This window comes from Ursus americanus, chromosome X (genome assembly GCF_024610735.1).
Source record: "Ursus americanus isolate L20-20 chromosome X, mUrsAme1.1.p, whole genome shotgun sequence".
Classification (NCBI taxonomy): Eukaryota; Metazoa; Chordata; class Mammalia; order Carnivora; family Ursidae; genus Ursus; species Ursus americanus.
In genome coordinates, this window is record NC_142164.1 from 113,946,716 (window position 1) to 113,957,100 (window position 10,385).

Consider the following 10,385-nt stretch of genomic DNA (forward strand, 5'->3'; position numbering starts at 1 on the left):
CTCTTCACATCTTGTAAGTCGTAAGAGTTCTGTCGATTCTAACGTTTTGTTTCTCTACTTTCTGTACTTCTCTTCCTCCAAAACCGAAATCATTTCTACGAGCCTACAACCTGGCTCCCTACCAGCCACTCCTGCCTTGGCCCAATCTAACCTTTTCCAAGAAAAACTTCACCAGCATTTTTTCTATATTGTATGTAGAAATATAGAATATAGAAAATATTATATATACAATATAGAACACACATATAGATACAATATAGAAAATATTGTGTAGAATATACAACACACACATATATATTCTGACTCTGCACCCACAACACTGAACTGATGGGGAATTTGAACTACTCCTTCATGGGGAACCACCCTCTCTGGAGAAAAGGCGGGGGGGCTTATTCACATGCTCTCCTGATAATATCACCTTGTTCCTGTAGTACACTCTCTAGTTGTTATCTCCTAGTAGAAAATCTCTTGTGTTTCATTCGCTGGAAAAGATCTTTCACTTCCACCCATTCTTGAGAGAGTGTTTCTGGACATAATTATTGGTATGGAGCACCTCCTTCCCTCCATCTGTCTCTCCCCCCGCCCCAAGCACTCAGAAGATATTATTACACTATACACACATGTTCCAATTACTTTAACTAAAAATATGCTTGGAATAATTCTGTCCATTTGAAAAAAGATCATCTTCATTTTTATAGGAGAAGTAGCATCAATAATTAATATCCATTGCTTTTAGTAGAGGGTAATGACATTATACGTGGTATATTTGACTTCAAGACAGCTTCTTAACTAGGCTCATAGAAATCACAAGGGTATAAAATTCATGACACTTTAAAAATATCTTATTAACATTGACTATGTTTTAATTATAAGGACCACAAATGATTATGAAAATTAAAATGAAATATTCATACAAGTCAGGGAGGCAGATCTTACCCAAAGCTTTCTACAATGTCTTTGCTAAGTGGGGAACACCTCTAGTGACGGACAAGCCTCTCACTGTTTACAGCTGAGCTGTGAGAAAGTGCACCCTCTGGTTAATTCGCTGTAGCTCCCCCTCCTCCGATTTCTGTTCTACCTTCCAAAAGTCCCAGCTGGAAGCCTACACCTTCACCTTCATCCAGATCATAACCCTCCCAGTCCTGGAAGAACATTCCCATACTGCCAATGTCTTGTTTGTATCTGCACCTCGCCTCAAACAAAGAATGGAGACCCCTTACTTAATAGGACATTGTTCTGTGTCTTTCCCCACCAACTGTTCTGTCCTCTGATGCCCGCATAGATAGCTGAAGTCTCTCAGATCTGGCAGCCTTAAGCCCTCCAGGAATCTCAAATATAATTTGAAGTCCTTTATATATTATTCAAAGTCCTATTTATAAATAGATTCCCTACCCTTGAACGCCCTACCTAAACTAGTGAGATGTAGTCACTTTCTCTCTGTCATGCATTAAGGCCTTGACTCACACATGCCCTCCAACATCAGTTTGACCAGGTGAGACTTCTGTGCTTTGATATACTGAACACACCTGAGTTTTTTTCCTCCCAGTACATATGCTTCTCCATATGCCTGATCTTAATTTCTTTGGGAGTAATTAACACATACATAAATTCAATCATATGTAAATTTATGCACATGACCTTCACATTTTTCATGTGACATTTTCAAATTCACAGATTCAAGAGATTCTGCGAACACCATCATCTAAGATCTCTTTCTTTTCCTCTCGCTAAGGTAGAAGAATCAATACCAGAGATTGGAATCATCTGAAATGAAGAAAGAATCTCATTTATTGAGATATTATTATTGTTTGGGGCATTCAAAGACCGCTTAGGGGACATACTCTCACAGGGCTCTTCCTTCATCTTCTCCCTTCTTCCTTAGCAACAGACTACTCCTCATTGCTCAAAATCTCACGTCCATTTCCATACCCGGGATCCGATGTACTCAATGGTTCAAGCAAACACATTTCCAAAATGTCAGGACCCTGGATGCCTAGGGGTTGTGTGTACCCCGGATAAAACGGTGCCCTGCTACTCCGGACGCCGAGGTCCTAGTCACAGACCACAGCAAACCATACTTCACACAGAGTCACTAACTTTTCTGAGCCCATGTGCTTACCTACAAAATGGGTGCACGTCCTGCTGTCCTGCTGTCTCGGAAAGCTTCTGGCTTGTGCTAAAGAGAGTTATCTAGACATCTGGACTCCTCTGAATCTTAAGAACAGGGTCTTCTACAGAGCTCACATTTACTGAGGGCTTAGTATGTGCCACGAACAAATGTCTTTGAGTATGATTTCCTTTAAGCTTCACACCCACTTTACTAATTTGCTTCTATTTTTCCTCCACTTTGCAAAGAAAGTGAAGCTCAGAGAGGTTGTCCACTTTGCCTGAAGTTCCACAGCTAACAAAAGAAAAGCTAACAAAGTGCAATCAAGGTTTCGTGTCTATCGCTTCTGCTCTTACCCATTAGCCGCACAGCCACATGAACTTGGCGTTGGTGGTGTCAGGGCTTGTTAGCTCTCTTTTAGGCCCCAAATATATGTGCCAACCGGCTATCTTAATCCACGTTCTCCAGGAGCAAACACCGAAAGCAGGGCTCGCGTGCAAGTGGCCATACAGGCAGTACTCCCGAGGAACACCTGGTGCGGAGGGAGAAGGAGCAGCGCAGGGCAGGAAGCCGAGAAGGACAGCCCTCAGGACAGCCTCCCTGGGTTATCACAAGTAACTTCAGCCTGATTCCCACAGGGGCCTCTGGAGTGTGAGCTACAGCCCCCGATAGTCATTGGTCAAGAGCTACATGTTTGTGCGGAGGGTGGGGGGGAGGGGCATGAACTCCCCGGTACTCCCAGCTTTCTATTCAATCAAGCCAAGTGGGTTCAAAGCGGGCTCTAGGGCTCAAGAGAAAAGCACCAAGGAAGGGTTAAATGAGGGGCACCTGGCTGGCTCAGCTGGTGGAGCTTGTGACTTGATCTCAGGGTTGTGAGTTTAAGCCCCACATTGGGTACAGAGTACATTGAAAAAAACTTTAAAATAGAAAGAGAGAGAGAGAGGAAGAAAAGAAGGAAGGAAGGGGGGGAGGGGAGGGAGGAAGGAAAGAAAGAAAGGGTTAAAGGAGGGCACAAACACAGTGAACAGCCTATGAAGGGACCAGGCAGACCCTGACATTGTCTGTCCTACCTGGAACCACGGGGAACCACGGACCATTTTCCCAGCTTCCCTGTGGATGACACCTGCTCCTTGCTCTTTCATCAGTCGGGTTTCCTAGGTCTTCAAGGGAACTGGCAGAGACTGTGACTCATTAAAGGGCATTTCTGAACATCAGGCAATCTTACCCCATCTTAAATGCCATTAGTAATGTTTGGCATTGTTATTCTTTTCATGGCCGGTCAGCACTCACAGTGAGGCCAGTTTTAAAAGGGAACAGCAAAATTGTAGCTGGGTGCTTTAGTGTCCAGCAGAAGACAATGGGAGGGTAGGCCTGGAGCCTAGCTGGACTCTCCAGGAGCAAGAGAACAGAAGGGGGAAGGTTAAGGGGCTCTTGGCCAACAGAGGTCTAAGTGGGGATATCTGACCTGAAGCATGAACTAGATCATACACTTTCTGGATTCTCCATCTGCAATTCCACAACGCTCACGCAAGGGGCGCTGCTTCATCCAACCCTGCTACTTCAGATTGTTCTTAATGTTTTGTTTTCTTTTTGAAGCAGGCTCCACTCCCAAAGGGGAGCCCAACGTGGGGCCTGAACTCGCGACCCTGAGATCAAGACCTGAGCTGAAATCAAGAGTTGGACGCTTAACTGACTGAGCCACGCAGGTGCCCCTAGATTTTTTCTTTTCTTTTAAATTAAGGCAAAAAGCACTTTGGCCTGTGGATGAACTGGCAGGACAATTTGCTTGAGAAATTGGGGAGCAAAAGTTTGTATTTGTGTTTTTTTAGTACTGATCTCTCTTTTTAATAGCAGTTCTATGCCAAAGTAAAACTTTGACAGCATAAGGACCCTAAATTAATTTCAGCGAGTTTTAATTTTCACTATACTTTAGTGAAATCTTAATTTTCTTTCTCTAGGGTACTCAATTTGACTCATACAGAAACTATCTACTTAAGAGATTTCTATATTATGCTTTTTTTTTAAACTTTTTAAAAAAGATTTTATTTATTTATTTGACAGAGAGCACAAGCAGGGGGAGCGGGAGAGGGAGAAGCAGGCTCCCTCCCCTCTGAGCAGGGAGCCCAATGCAGGGGGGTCCATCCCAGGACCCTGGGATCATGACCTGAGCCGAAGGCAGACGCTTAACCAACTGAGCCACCCAGGCACCCCATATATTATGCTTTCTTCTATGAAATTAATTTTATAATATGCCCCACAGTCTCCCCAAAGATATATTCCCTTTCCACTGTGCATCAGCAGTGAATCCTGCCAAAGAAACATCTGGTCAAACCTGGAAATCTGATTTTATAGTGAAGTACTCACATATGGTATTCTCGAGAAAAGTACCTTAAGAGTTCCTAAGATGTTATAACCCACTCATCAGAAGTTGAGATATGTTTGGTGATAACATTAGTCTATTTTGCTGTGAAAATAATCATTGCCAAACGAAAATGTTAAGAAAAACAACTCTCAAACCTCATTTCAGGATGGCAGAGGACATGGGTAAATGCCCAATTATAATTCGCTCCATGGACAAACAGCTTCCAGTTGGTATCACAGTGTGTTCCTGAAAATTAAGTCACTAAGCAAACCTCCCTCCCAGAATAATATCACCAGGGACCTTTAGCACACCAAAAAAAGAAAGAAAAAAAATCCTTTTACGCCTTTTGTACCTACTATATTTAAAATCTTGAGCAGAAGGATAGAATTCATATATATGATAATAAATAAGACCAACACAAAATAAGCTTAAATATGGGTTCTCTGCCCAATAAAAATTATTTTCTAAACTAAGTCCTAACAAAATGAGCAGACTGATTACACAAGGGGATCAGCATATTGATTCTCATTATAGACCTGCAAAATGCAACTTGACTAGTGTGGGGGTTTTTGGTCCTAAAATTAACACACCCATTTTAACCACCATTAAATAACTCAGTAATACCTTTTTTTGTCTTCTGATAATTTAGGAAAGTTTTTAAGGGAATGATTGGGATGTCTTAAGTCTCTGTAAAAACTGCCCAAATGCTCTTTCTCTCTCAATACAATTCCAGTTATGAAGCAGACACTTTCAAATGCATCCCAGTTTCCCTGGAGGTCCACCAAACAAAGAAAATCGCCAGTAAATGTGTGTTGGGGTGAAGCTTCTGGCCCCAAAAAGCATCATTAAATAGGAAGCAAATCGCTCTTTCCCTCCCCTCTCCATCCAGCTGCTGCTCCAAGGCACCAGTGCCCAGCAATGGCCCCAGGAAACAGGAGCTCATCTTTTTTGGGTTATCCTTCCTCCTATTAACTGTCAGCCAACCCTTGCCACACTTCCCCAGTCAAGCTCTGCTGCCTTACTAAATAGGACTGGTGAAGTTACCACCATCTTTTCTCTATGGGACTTTGTTGGACCTGTGCCTTTCACAAAAACCAAAATCCAGGTACCCATGCTTCCCTCTACCTTCCCCATATTTTCCTGACAAAACTTAACACCGCAAGGGACCTACACTATGCCCTTCGAAATGCCTTTTATGCCGTTCATGTCTATTATGTTCAAAAAATTTTATTTATTTATTTATTTGACAGAGACAGCCAGTGAGAGAGGGAACACAAGCAGGGGGAGCGGGAGAGGAAGAAGCAGGCTCCCAGCGGAGGAGCCTGATGTGGGGCTCGATCCCAGAACGCCGGGATCACGCCCTGAGCCAAAGGCAGATGCTTAACGACTGCGCCACCCAGGCGCCCCTATTATGTTCAAAATTTTGAGCAGAAGAATATATTCAAAGACCTAGAGCATCATGTGATGTGACATAAAACAGAGCACATGCCGTCATCAAAATCAAAAACATAAGGATCCCAGAAAATACCTATATGTTGTATGCATGAACATACTATGACCACTATGATTGCAAAGTGTTTGTTTTCTTAATATATGCACATGACTTAAAAAAAAAAGACTAAGAGGACAGACACCAAAATGTCACCCATGATTATGACTGAGCAGTGGAATTACGCATAATCTGCTCTATTATTTGTTGTTTTACAATGTTTCCAAATTTGCTACAGTCTAATTATATAAAAAGAGTAAATTTTTAATAGTAATTTCATAGCTATTAAACGGAAAATAGACATGACCCTTAACAACTTCTCCCAGATTTTGGAAGGTGGCTAATAGGTTAACAGAATCCATTCACATTTCCCTCACAAACCAAGAAATCAGTTACCAGGTTAGTCAACTGGACTCTAAAAAAGACTCACTTCACAGTAGCGCTTGTGAAAAGTGCTGTGGCAAGAGCATATCTGATGGTGAATATGTCATGATCTCCTATAAGAGGAGCATGAAGAGCCTGTTCGTGCTTTTGTTTGCAGTATGTGAAGCTTGAAACAGGAGAGATGCTTAGAACGAAAATTACTGAGTGTCAGCAGCTGGAATGATTAGACTTTGTATTACCACCACCGAACTGCAATAAAGCTGAAACTGACACATCTCAGCTTCTTAGAATTTCACTGTTTTTGTGACTTGCAGAACAATACATGATACAAAAGACGATGTCTTTCTGTGCCTGGTGGGAGGTAGAGAAGGAGGAGTATTAGTGATCACTTGGGGCAGCTGGGGAGCAACTTGAAGGACTCTCTTGACATTTCACAATACCTTGTACACCAGGCTACAATCCAAGAAACCAGAATGACATTCCTGTTTGCTTATAGCAAGCTGTGTGATCTTGTTCAAGTTACATAATCTCCCTGATGTCTCAATTTCCTCTTCCATAACCTTACCTATTGGAGAAAATTCCTGTAAGTTTCAAAAAAAGACTAAGCGACAAATAGTAACGTTATAAATGGTCTCGTTTTTTTACTGATCAGACATTTCATTTAATAAGCTCCTCTTCTAAAATGCAGTATGTTGAGGGGTGCCTGTGGGCTCAGTCAGTTGGGCCTCTGGCTCGTAATTTCAGCTCAGGTCATGATCTCCTGAGTGATCTCTAGCCCCAGGGCGGGCTTCAGGCTGGCAGGGCGGGGGGGGGGGGGGGGGGGGGGTCTCTGATTGAGAGTCTCTCCCTCTGCCCCTCCCCCCACTTGCACTCTTGCTATCTTGCTCTCTTGAATAAATAAGTAAATCGTTTTAAAAATGCAGTAGGGGCACCTGGGTGGCTCAGTCAGCTCAGATCATGATCCCAGAGTCCTGGGATTGAGCCCCACATCAGGCTCCTTGCTCAGCAGGGAGCCTGCATCTCCCTCTCCTCCCAGCTTGTGCTCTCTCTCGTAATCTCTCGTGATCTCTGTTGCTATCTCTTGAATAAATAAGTAAAATCTTTAAAAAAGTAAAATAAAATGCACTATGTTGGTCTGAGTTCAGCCCACGACACATTCATGGAATAGTGTGAACCACTTTAAACAGGTGACAAATCACACCCTTTTCTGTGTGGGTCATGGCTTAGAGGAGAAAGAGAAAGGAATTTTGGAGCATGGGTATTCCATAGGAGGGCACTGGTGGATGGGTCACCAGTGTGATGAGGTCAGAACTCCAGAAGGTAGCAAGAAGTACCTGGGTGCCTAGAAGCCATCGGGGGAGAAGTTCTCAATCAGGAAGGATTTTGCTCCTCCTCCCCAGGGAACATCTAACAAGGTCTGGAGACATTTTTGGTTGTCATTAACTCGGAGAGGCTCCTACTGACATCTAGTAGGTAGAAGCCAGGGGCGCTGCTGAACAGCCTACCGTACACAGGAGAGCCGCCACAACAAAGAGCAATCCTGTCCTCAATGTCACCAGTGCTGAGGTTGAAAATCCCTGCTCTAGAGATAAGAAAGTGGGGAAAGAAAGAGTGAGGCAGGAAAAATCAAATTTCACCTCCTCTGCAAATCCCCTTAAGAGTCCAGTTGGCATCAACTGCTGGTCTTTTAGACCAAAAACTTTTCTCCTAGACGTATGAGTTGCCAACACTTCTAGTTTTAAATCACAGACTTAGGGTGATAGAAATCTGGTTTCTCAATTTTTCATCTCCTCCTTTCAAAATTATACGAACCCCATCTGTTGGCAGATGTAATGGTACTCTGTGGCCATCACATTAATGCAAAGTGAGACCTTAATTTTAAGGTGTCCAGGAAAGATTATACTAAAATGTGCTCAGAAAAAAAAATACTAAAGTGACTCAGGAATCTCATGCAATATGCATCTCCTTTTGTCTGCACTATTTCTTATGAGTAGGAAAAAAAAGAACAGAAATCATAAGAATCATGCAAAGAAAAATACGGCTTTTTCCAATGATGCTAAGTGGTTTAGCAGCCTTATCAGACAATGTGAAAAATACATCCTTAAAAATAACCTCATAGCCAGTCTTCCTCCAATTTAAAAGGAAGTGAACACCAAAAAGCCCGGGGAAAATAACGGGCTCACCTTGGCCTTCACAGCGGCTCTGTAGCAGGTCACTGTACCCCGGACCATTGGTGAAGAAATGATGCTATGAGCTGAATAATCCTGCAAGTATTTTTCTACCGCCTTAGTGTTTTGTCTGCTAAGAGGCAGAGAAATGTAACCTTTACAGATCCAAAGATGGTGGGGGATTGAAACTCTTCGTTTTAGTCAAGTGAATGCAGAGTCAGCTTTTAGAAAAAGGAGGACGGGTCACCTCATTTTGATGCAATGTGAACAAGACTTCTCTTTTAACAGAGCAGGAATCAGACTGTGAAGCCTTCTTTTCGGTACCCCTGTGGGGTCCAGGGTTCAGTAATTCCAAGGAAATGAATCACAAGCAGCAATCGTGAGCTGTCAAAACATCTGTTTGCAAGGCCCAAGGGGAAAAGAACAATAATGGCATCTCTGGCTGGATCAGAAGGTACAGCAACTGCATTTCTGTCCAGGCAACTCCGTAGCAATCCACCATGGTGACCGTATCTGGACATACTCTATGAAATGGAGCCGAGAACCCGGGGAAAGGAAAGATCGGTGTGTGAGCAAGGAGACAAGACTGGAAAGAGAGACTGAGTGGGCCGTATCAATTACTACTGCTCAGAGGGAAGACGTACTAAATATTTGGCAGTTAACAAAAGACCTACTGGCACTTCTCGACCCTTGGGTTCCCCTCCCCCTTTACAAGAAATTTATGTGCTAATGAACCTCAGGGCAGGTCACAGACACAGTTCCTTAGTGAGGGAAGAATCCCAACCCACTGTTTCCCTGCTTTATTATCTCGGGGCATGGCTACATTAAAAGGCAGGCAGGGTCAGATTAAAGGGTGGTTCAGCCAGGAACCACCTCCCAATGCACACAAGTGCCTCTAGCCCTATTCTGTGCTGGCTCGTCCTCAACGTTCACCAGTCTGGGCAAGAACAGGAATGGAGCCCTCCACACTACACCTCTGCGGATGTAAAAGTTCCAAACTGAGCTAATAATCTGTTAAATCAAGTACGTGTTTTATCCTCCTAATTTGACAAATGTCCTTTGATAACATCGTGCAAGGCAGTTCCAAATTTATAACTTGCAGACCCCTCAGAGCCCTACCCCACACCGCGATGTCAGGGAGACAGCTCAGACTCACAGGGGCCGCATCCCATCTCTCTTCCCCACTCATGCTCAGGCTCACACTTGAGCCCACACACCTCATCTCCGTCCTTCTCTTTGCCGTCAGCCACATCTGACCATTTCTTGGTGGGGCCCTACCCTTTGGAGCCCGGAAGCAGGCTCAGGACTGTTGGGGCAAGGAATTCCAAGGTCCCAGATATCCAAAACACGGCCTAAAACAGAAGCTGGTCAATTTGTCCTGTAAAGAGCCTATTTTTTGAGCCAATACTTTAGGCTTTACAGGCCATTCTCTCTCTGCCACACTTACTGAACTCTGCATCGAACGCAAACTGTCGCAGATAACATATGAGTGAATGACTGGCTGTGTTCGCCAGAAAACTTTTATTTATAAATACAGGCTGTGGGCCAGAGGCCACCATCTGCTGCTGCCTGATGTAGGAGGCAGGAGGGTATGGGCTGAGGAGGACACATCCCCCTGGACTTGCACATTCCCTGAAGCATGGAAAGAGGAGCACCTAGAGAAGAACCAGAGTGGGCCCTCTAGAACTGCCCAAGACTGGAGTCACCAGCCACACGTGGCAACGGAGCACTTAAAATGTGGTGGCTGGCCCAAATTGAGATTTGTGCAAATTACTCACAAGATTTCAAAAAGTAATGGACATGCCCAAAGGTCTGTAGTGAGGCAATACGCAGTTGCTAGTCCACACACACCTCCGCCCCCCCACCACCACGCAG